The following is a 10,743-nucleotide window of genomic DNA, read 5'->3' as shown; positions in this document are numbered from 1 at the left end:
TTTCAAAAAGAAGCCGAGAGCGTCTTCTGTTGCTATGACAACAGCTACTTCTACAGTATCCTAGAGCGCTATGTGGAGCGGTGCTAACGTTAGATAAAACAAAGCGGTGGAGCGAGCTAGAGAAAGAACAGAGAGAGAGAGAGAGAGAGAGAGAGAGAGAGAGAGAGAGAGAGAGAGAGAGAGAGAGAGAGAGAGAGAGTGTGGTGCTACTAACGTTACATAAAACAAAGTGAGTTCCCTGTACAGGGAGGTGTTTAGTGTTTTAAGCCCCAACATCGCCTTCCAGGCAGCGCTGCCTGGAAGACGCTAGGATTAGTCAATGGTTAGGGTTAGGGTTGGGTTAGCTGCCTTGAAGTCACCGTCAGGGGCTTAAAACACCATCGAGCATACAGGGAGCACCCGGTCATATTATATAACTCGCTGTGCTCCGACTCCATTTTTTGTTGTTGTTATGGAAACGACAGGTCTCGCTACGCCGCTTGTCATTGGTCCGATGTCAAACAAGCGCTTGATGTAGAGCGTTTTTTTAAGAAAAGTTGAACTTGGGCGCCGGTGCCCATATGTAGAGGTTTACTCCTCGACGCAGCGGCCGCATGTTTGATTCCGCCCTGCGGCCTTTTGCTGCATGTCATTCCCCCTCTCTCTCCCCTTTCATGTCTTCAGCTGTCCTATATGAATAAAGGCCTAAAATGCCCAAAACAAATCTTAAAAAATGTTGGGTTTTTTTTAAACTTTTTTTCAACTTCAAAAAGACGTTCCGAGCTGCAGAAAACAAGTCGGCGGTGGCGTTTCCCCTTTTGTGTCAAACCTTGTAGCCAGTATATATATGTCCCCTTTGTTTCATGTCTTAGGTCAGGTAAGTTGTATGTTACGTTTATGCAGTTAAGTACTTTACGTTCTGTTTAGTTGACCTCTTTTATGGGCCCAGAACTTGTTTAATAATTTTGCCCTTTTTGGGTAAATAAAACCCCCCTTACCTGTAACTCAATGTGCCTTACTGCTTGGTCCCTCACATTATGTATAAAACTTCTAATGGTCCGAAATTTAGACTTATGGGTCAAAACATTCTTAGTCAAGAGTAGCACTTAGAAGCTTGTTCACTTAGTCGGAGAAGATCTGGGCGAGTCCTATCTAGGTTATTTATCCCCATAGACTAAGCAAGCTGCACACACAACCTACTACAGTAATGAGTGCATATGTGAAGGTGTTGCACACTCAGCCGGAGCGCCCTAAATCCCGTCCAATCCCTGTAAAGTTGCGTGGCCAGGTGTTTGTTGCCTCGCTGGCTCCACAGTTCTGTTGCTAGCAACATGGAAAATATCTATTTGCATTGCAGTCGTAGCTTTTAGTTCATTTTATTACAGAAAAGGCATCGCAAGCACTATTTTAATCATGGAATGAAAATAAATATATAAAATGAATTAATATAAATGCCCTGGCACCCACTATAGGCCGGCTGTCACTGTGTCTGGGGATGAATGCCATTGAACTACGAGCCATGGAGCTACAGCCCACTAGTAAAATTCCCTAGACCTGTATCACACTTCGCATGGATTCAGGTGGCTTTTTTTCTGGTTCTCTTCGTTGTTGACCGAGTCAAAGAACCACCTGTGTTGAGAATATCCACTCCATGTCACATTTATGTTTTTCTGGTGTGTCACGTTCAAGGTCACAAAAGCGCCAGAAAACAGGTGTAGTTAACTTTTCCTGCTACAGCTTACAGTGCACAAAACTGCAAACTCGGCTGTACGTTCTATTATACATCCATGTGCTGTATATTCACTTGATATATTTGCTACTAAACTTAAATTCTCCCCTGCCACAACCAAGTGGGATTCATAATAACGTGTCTGCTCCTGAATTTCAAAACATACAATAATGGCGGCTTGTAAGGAATCCGATCTCGTATTTTACGAAAATAGTTCACCGAAATGTGTTTCTGAGAATATTTTATGCGAAAAATAGGCTGTACAGTTGTTGAATCTGTCTTCGACAACGATTGACAATGGTCGGTTTAAAAGATTTTCGTGAGCTTTAAAAGGCGGAAGCCCTGCTTCTCCAAAGTCCCCGTTACGCTACCAGAATGCATTGCATGGCTGCTCTCATAGAAATAAATGGGAACTGTGGAAATAACAAGTGGACACACTCCCCAGACGGGTGGGTGGTCTCTACGGCTTAAGTGCTCTTAAGTGAGCATCATGCGGCGATGACGGTTAAGAATAGGCACCAAAATGACTAGTTATCGTTGCTTGTTTTACTGTCTGCCGTTTGGGTAGGATCATAAGCATCGAGAACCGATTCCTACATGGAATTGTTTCCAAAATTACGAGTCCAGTGAAATCGTTTTTTTATTGGAATCGTTTGAAAGATTTGGTTTTAAATCCGATCAACGGTTCTAAATTTAACATGCGCATGTTTGGGTTTCCATAGTGGCCAGGTGCTTGTTGTGTTGCAGCCATAGAGCACAGTAAGCGTCACTTTAAAGTCTGGCTTTTTTTTTACATTGAAAAAGCCCTGTAAAACTGCAAACCACCATTGAATCAAAACAAAACTTTCCTCTGATTTGTGAAATAAGCATGTGACCCGTTTCAACTCCACCTCTCAAAAAAATCGGAATCGAGAATCGATAAGAACGGGAATCGAAAGGAAGAATCGGAATTGTTAAAATCCAAACGATGCCCAACCCTACGTTTTAGTGCCACCTTTTCAGCCTTTTTTTCCTCACTCTCTGTTTGTAGTAACGTGCGCGCGCCTCAGCAACCGTGTGCAGCTCCTGGCCAATAAGGTGGGTGGGAGGCGGCCGCGGGAGGACTTCAATACACATGAACAGGCAATTGACCCTTCGCTAAGCCCCGCCCTCCTTAGTTACTGTTGCTACGCCTGACAAGCTTTCGAGCCTGGCACGTCTATTACAGTATGTATGCACCGGTTTCAGACATTCCCAAAGAGATAATTAGTCATTTTTGGCGAATAGGTGAAATATCTGAGAGGGCAAGACAAAAGGGACTGCAGTATGCATTCAAGGGATATATCCACGATATAATATGCAACTGATTAGAGAATAATTTCATCAAAATTGAAGCTAAAGCCCAGTGTCCCAGCGTAAGCAGCAGCCACCTCATACGCTGACCATTCAAATGGGAACCACACAAATTGAGAAACAGCTATGTTCATGCACAGCAGGGTAAGTCAAATTTGAAAATAATTATAAATCAAACAGCTTATCCATAAGTCTTGTGGAATAAACACCAGACATTAGCCTGACCACTTTGCAATGATAACATTCTCTTGTTTATATTTTTAGCAATTAACAAAATGCTGAAATATATTTTAAAGTATGTCAGTGAGCCTCCGTCTTGCCTTTTAATGATCTTATTTTACGTTCAAATATATGCATTATGAACAAAGAACCGTCATTATTTCCAAGCAATGCTGTGCTGAGTTAGCTAACTAGCTAACATTAGCGTGTTCTTGCCTTGGAGCAAACGTAGGTGTTTTTGTTAATCCTGTTGACATTTAGTTGTGAATGGGCCCCCCCCCACACTGCTTGATCCACGCCCGGCATTTCTCTCCTTGGGTTTTAGGTTTCGGGAAGGGAAAAAATTCCACCACCCCGTCCAAACTTTTAGGATACCGGGTATCAGATTTGCACAATCCATACGCACAACACCTAGTTACGGTTGCTAAGCCACGATTGGCCTGTGACAGTTTTCGGGTGTGGCTTAGCGAAGGGTCAATTAGGCACAGGCATGCGATGCAGTTGTTGCTCTTGGTTCGAGTGTTTAACTATACTGTATGTGTGTAGTAGTTTATCGGCAGCTAGAAAGATTATTGCCAAGCACCTGATTATGCATTTTTAGTAAATATCAAGCGATAATGATCAGCGGTCAATCAATCGAGGTATCCCTACCAGCCACCCATACACAAGCACTGAAGGTGATCAGATGAGCAAGTCGGTAATCTTGGCGTTGTACAATATCTTTGCCGCACCAAAGTAAAGTATTTCTTGACTTTTATTATAAGTTGCATTGTGGGTCATGTAGGCACAGAATAATTTGTGGAATAAAAGAGATTGAATCTCTGCTTCTCCTTCTTCGAGTTTGATCCGTTTTTCAACTGTCCATTGTGAGTCTAACAATGTTGCTAAATCAGAGGAATACTGTGAACTGTTATGCATCACACTTATTGTGAATACAAATGTTTATTTTTACTGTTGGCTAACGTGAAAAAATTAAGCATTTCCTTGTCTTTTCCCTAATTTTTCAATCTCATGTTTACTCATGCTTTGGTGTGTGTACATTTGGATGGAAATGAGGAGCTTTAAGTGCATACTGTAAATTTTAGCCTCAGAACTCGGGGAAGCTTCTTACTAGATAATAGGCATTGATTTCATCCTCCTCTTGCTGCAGATTGCTCGTCACGAGGCACAGGAGAGGAGAGATTGCTCCTGTGTTCAGGCCATGATTAGCCTGTAATCAACAAAGTACAAACTGATTATTAGCTCTCGCAGGTGTCTTCAGGGAATCTGCTTTCGAAACATCTCTTTCTTCTCTGTATTTCTGCCGTTGATTACAACATGCACCTCTTAATTCCATAGCAGGGGCGAGGACACTTTTTCTCTGTGTGGCATCTCAGAAACATCCATATTTCTCTCTGACCTCCTCTGATTCCCTGAGGACACATGATTGCCTGTATGGATGTGCTATTTGACTGAGGTTCATGGGTTTGTCAATATTGGTCTTTTATTGGGTCAGTCACTAACATGCGCATGTGGTAGAGTTAAGGTTTCACCCTATTTTACTCTTAAGGATGTCAGCCTTTAAAACTTACACTGCAACCTGTAACTGCAGGCCCTAAAAAGGCTGCTAATTCACCTGAAGATATGACATTACTACAGGGTGCAATTTTCTGGGGGAGATGCGTGGGATTTCTGTGGTCTACCTTTCTGGTCTACATATCCCTGCATCTGCTGAATTATTTTTATCCCCGGTGGGGACAAAATGTATCCCCCCCCTCAAAGTGATCAATGCTACTTCACCAATAGACCATTAACAACTTAAATAGAAGTATTTTAAACTAAGTAAAGTGCTATAAAGTGAACACATAGTGCTATAGAAGGATAAAATCCCAGCAGCAGTTGCTACAGAGCTCCAGGACGCTGGCTACCAACGGCAATTGTTTAGCCACCAATAGGTGACTGTGAGCCAGCTACAGGCACCGCCAGATGACGCTCCTTTCAGGGACCGTGGTAGTGGAGTTTAGCCAGAAAAAGTCGCCGTCATGCGGCACTGACAGTTAAGTTTAGTAAGTAAGTAAGTAAGTAAACTTTATTTATATAGCACCTATCACAGACAGAGTCACAAAGTGCTTTACATGCAGCAAGTTTAACAATTTAAAAAACATCATACAAACATAAAAACAATGTTAGCTCAGTCAAGTGAAAGCTTGTCTGAATAGGAGTGTCTTCAGCTGTTTTGTAAAATAAACGATAGAATCGGTCACACGCAGCGACAGGGGCAGGGCATTCCACAATTTGGGAGCAACTGCCTGAAAGGAGCGGTCTCCCCGAGTTTTAAGGCGGGTTTTTGGGACCATCAGGAGATTTTGACCTGAGGAACGAAGCGTGCGGAAAGAGGAGTAAGGGGTCAACAAATCAGCGCTATATTTCGGCGTGTGTCCATGTAGTGCTCTAAAAGTTAAAACTAAAATTTTATAATCAATTCTGTATTTTACTGGAAGCCAGTGGAGAGTAAACAAAATCGGGGTAATGTGTGCCCTTCTGTTTGTTCCTGTTAAAAGCCTGGCTGCTGCATTTTGCACCAATTGAAGGCGGCTCAGCAAAGATTTATTAAAACAAGTAAAAAGAGAATTACAGTAATCTAACCGTGAAGAAATAAAGGCATGAATGATCATCTCCATGGTAACTTTGGGTAGTATTGTTCTCAATTTAGAGATATTTCTCAAGTGATAAAAACAGTTTCTGACCAACTGTCTAGAATGACCATCCAAAGACATCGATTGGTCGAACAAAACACCAAGGTTTCTTAGGCTGAACTGGAAGGAGGAGTCCAAGGAACAGAGGTGTAGTTTAATTTGGGGTAGTTTTTGTTCTGGAGCAATGATCAATGTTTCAGTCTTTTTTGTATTCAATTGTAAATAATTGTTGTATAACCAAGTCTTAATGCTTGACAGACATTCCAATAAATCAGTTAATTTACCAAACTCTGATTCTTTGAATGAGCAGTACAACTGAATGTCATCAGCGTAAAAGTGGTAAGACACATTATTAAAATTACGGATTATTTCACTAAGAGGGCTAATATACAATAGAAACAAAAGAGGACCTAAAACTGAACCCTGAGGAACTCCGTATTACAGAGGGGTCATTTCTGACAAGATGTTGTTAACAGACACACAGAATGATCTATCACTCAGGTAAGAGGTGAACCATTTTAGAACAGACCCAGAAAACCCCATTTCATTGTGTAACCGATTTAACAATACTGTATGGTCCAATGTATCAAATGCAGACGACAGATCAATTAAAATCAACACAGTGTACTGTCCAGAGTCAGCAGCCATCAGAATGTCATTTGATACTTTAAGAAGCGCAGTCTCAGTTGAATGACATTTACGAAAACCTGACTGAAATTTGTCAAGCAAATTTTTTCCATCAAGAAATGTAGTCAGCTGGCCCGCCACCACTTTCTCAAGTATTTTAGATAAGAAATGCAGTTTAGATATAGGCCTGTAGTTAGTTGGTTCAAAAGAATCCAAATTAGGTTTCTTCAGTATGGGACTAACAACTGCTTGTTTAAAATGGCTGGGCACAGAACCGGTTAACAGGGAAAGGTTAATCATTTTAACAACATACGGTCCAACTAATTCAAACACATTTAATAGCAATGAAGTCGGCAATACATAGAGCGGACTTGAAGATGGTTTCACTTTACTTAACAGGCCCTTAATATCATCTCGAGTGATAGGTGAAAAAGTATCCCAGGAGTATGAGACTACTGGCCCACAGGATAAGATATCAAGAGATGGGTTAATAGTAGTTCTAATTTCTTGCACCTTGTTTAAAAAAGCATGTAAAAACCTATTGCAATCAGACTTTGAGTGTACAGGCACTTGGGGAGCGGGGGGAGAGACAATCTTAGATATTGTATCAAACAGTACTTTAGGATTTTTCTTGTTCAGAGTTACCAGATTAGCAAAATAATCCGACCTGGCCTGTTTTATCATAACATTAAGCAGTGTGATAAACTCCCTCAAATGCAGTCTATGTACTTCCAGACTTGCGGATTTCCACAAACGTTCAACTTTACGGCACTTTCTCCTGAAAGACATTATTTCTTCATTCATCCAAGGGCAAGAATTTTTAGGGAATGTGCTTTTACTTTTCAGGGGAGCAACGTTATTTAAAACCGACAGACAATGATTATTAAAAGACTGAAGAAAAGATTCAGCATCACTACAGTCATTAAAAGAACTAGGGTCAAATGACTCAGAAAATTTCTCAGCTGTAGTTTGATTAATAATACGTCTTTGCAGCATCGGTCTACAAGGAAGGCAGTCCACATTAGAAGACAGATTGAAAAATATGCAACTATGATCTGTCACATTAATGTTCATAACACTCAGTTGGTCAATGCTCAGGCCTTAAGAAAAAACAAGGTCCAGAGTATGGCCATTTATTAGTGTAGGACCGGAGACATACTGTTTAAAATGAAATGATTCAGTGAGTGTTAAGAACTCAGATGCCACAGTACATGAAGAGTCATCGATATGGAAGTTAAAATCCCCAAGCATCAGAACACTTTCAAGTTTGATAATTGAAGATAAGAACTGCAAAATCATCTAAAAACAAGCGAGCAGGACCAGGAGGTCGGTAAATTAACACACAGTAAAATGAATCAGTATTTCCAACCTTAGTCATCTGTAGCTCAAAGGAGTTGAAAGAGTCCGAATTTATCATCCTGGAGCAGAAACGGTCCCGGTATACGAGTGCGAGTCCACCTCCTCGCCGCGACACCCGCGGTGTCCCAAACACAGAACAGTCCGGAGGACACAGTTCATTTAGATGGGTGTACTCCATTTCTCGCTGCCAAGTCTCAGTAAGGAACATAAAGTCAATATGTTCCTTTGTAAATAAATCGTTGAGGATGAACGCCTTGTTGGCAATGGAGCGCGCATTAAACAAAGCAAATCGCGCCGGCTGGGCACGTTCAGATGGGTCGGGGTTGACACTTGCTAGCTGGCATGTCACAGGACACAGAATCCGCTCTCGTGGAAAGGGATTTCGGAACCGCCGAGTCAGAAAACTTCGGTCAGGTTGACTACTCCAAAGGGACGGAGGCGCACAGAACACCTCACCAACAGGAACCGACCGCAACCACCGCTCGACCCAAAAAGATCCGGGACCAACTGGACATGGTGGCCGTCCACGCCGTTTCCTCAGCCTGGCCTGGACACCAGCCCTGGATCCCCGCCTCCTTCTCCTGCTGCGATGCTTGGTGACAAGCAGGTACACCGGCGATGACGTGGAACATTCAAAGTTTGGAAGAAAAAACTCAGAGGACTTGGCCCAGGTAATAGAAAAGTCATTCATAGTCTCCTTGATGCGGAATAGCGTGTGACGATCATATTTTAAAACAGCTGAGACACAGCTATTAGTTTTCAGGGCTGATAAAACAAAGAACAACACTAGAAAAACCACAGATACACGTGAGGGCAGAGACAGAGCAGAGGCAAAGCCGAACACAGGCGCCATCTTGCATGTTACTAGCAGATTTATTCTCAAGGAAGGGGCAATCAATTAGGCACAAAAACAACTTGTTAGGTTTAGGAAAAACATGGTGGTTTGGATTAAAACACTCCCGAGGAACGAACAAGCTTTTCCTGGGTGAAAGTCTTATGTTTTTGCCACAACGTAACCTCCACTCTCCGATGTTTTATGTTGACACCACGTTGCGCTATTTCATTCGGAGATAATTTTCCATTGAATATTGATGTGCATATTTAAGTGTTTTGGCATGGCTGGCCAAGTGGCACTATATCCATAGTACTGAAAGGGGGAATTTAATTATTGCATGTTTTGTTTTGTTGTACATGATGAAAAACTTTTTTCACAAATTGCACCCTCCATGACTACGACTTCAACATAAGAAAATCTGCAGTTTCTATGAAGCTCCTGAGAAATGTTTCAGGTTTTAGGAGTATAAATGATCAAAATGATCAAATTAAAGGTGAACTGAGAGCCAACAGCAGCTTCAGTCCTTACAAATCAGAATGTCTGTAGCCTGACATTGGCTGAACCTCATATTTACACCACAATGAAAAGCTTGATTGCAGCCGAACAGAGCAATGCCAGAAATCATTATGTAAAAGTACAGCCCCCTGGTCTGATGCACTGCTTTAAAAATCAACCCTGTATCAGACATCTGCCATATGTGTGTGTGTGTGTGTGTGTGTTTTTTTTCACAAGCTATTAATAAATATATTATTAACTATTCATACTTGTGTAAAATGACTTGCGGACATTAAGCGTATGTGGTTCAAGTGATGCATTTCTGCAGGATAAAGAAAGTTGTGTGTGTTGTATTCAGGTTTGCTGATAATTTGAGGATTTCATTGAAATAAAGACTCCACTGAAACCCGAAATGCTGTGAGCTCCGATTTATAATTGAATATGTTGTTTCCATAATGCTCAACCTGGAAACAGGAGAAGAAAAGGGAACTTGATAAGTAAATATTATTTAGTGAAATGATTCCTTTGGTGAAATATTTGTCGTTTTAAATTATAGACATAGCAGATTCACACTAAATGAAGAACACAGATGATATTAGATATCACTGGAGGACCCGAGCCAGATAATCAGACTGAATTGTCGTTTTGTTACACTTCATTCCTTCAGCCTAACATTGTGTTCCTGTTAGCTGATTTCATGTTTGATAGGGGGCTATTTTGGCAACAAATGTTGCTGCCACGAGCACGTAATGTAACACTTTTACAATAATCAAAGAAATATCCAAATTTGAGAGTTGTTATTTCTGTAAGTTGACTTACAACAACTGTACAGCTGCATCTGTTCCATGCTTGCTGGCATTTTTCTGTCGCTATTTTCATGGATACAGTTAAGTAGCTATGTAGGAAGATGATATAATTATTCTTTATGGCATCTACAAAGCTCTGATTCCTGTATTGTTTATCTAACCAGGGGAAACATCCGTCAGTGGGCACAACACCAGACCTATTTAAATCACTTAACAAAGCCATAATAATGGTGATGATTCAGAGGCCTTGTAATGCTGCACAAGTTTGGCCATCCATCATGCATACTTGGACCCTACACTTTACATTCCACTATTCATTTATATTATATATATTTATATTAATGACAACATGCAGTACAACCAGCAATTTAATATTTTAGAGCCTGCAGGGACACATTTACTGTATGAGTTCAGAACGTTTGGATCCCCAAATCCTGTTTCTGTTTGCTCTCATGTGCTCCAAAACATTTGTTACACTCATGACACTCATTGTCCCGAGCAGGTTAGGTGTTCAGCATAAGTTACCACGGCGATTTAACCCGGTAACAAGTGATCCACCGTCGTGATACACAAAACCCTGGGTTGAACCTGAAGTTACCTCGGTAACGCCTAATCTTGCTTCGTAGTACAGGCCTCTGGTTTTTGTCGGACAATGGCGTGTTCACGTCCTGCTGCCTCAAGATAGCA

At 41.4% G+C, this 10,743-nt stretch overlaps 1 long non-coding RNA gene across 1 annotated transcript; it reads left to right on the top strand.

Moving 5' to 3' along the window:
• The first annotated feature begins 202 nt into the window (after window positions 1-202).
• LOC118493449 lies at window positions 203-496 on the top strand. The gene is made up of 2 exons (XR_004895405.1): window positions 203-250; window positions 397-496. It is a non-coding gene; the product is annotated as an uncharacterized LOC118493449 (long non-coding RNA).
• The last annotated feature ends 10,247 nt before the right edge of the window (window positions 497-10,743 follow it).

The sequence above is a fragment of the Sander lucioperca genome, chromosome 16, assembly GCF_008315115.2.
Source record: "Sander lucioperca isolate FBNREF2018 chromosome 16, SLUC_FBN_1.2, whole genome shotgun sequence".
NCBI classification, from domain to species: domain Eukaryota; kingdom Metazoa; phylum Chordata; class Actinopteri; order Perciformes; family Percidae; genus Sander; species Sander lucioperca.
Note: the sequence above shows the minus strand (reverse complement) of the source record. Positions and strands in the feature narration are given on the sequence as shown.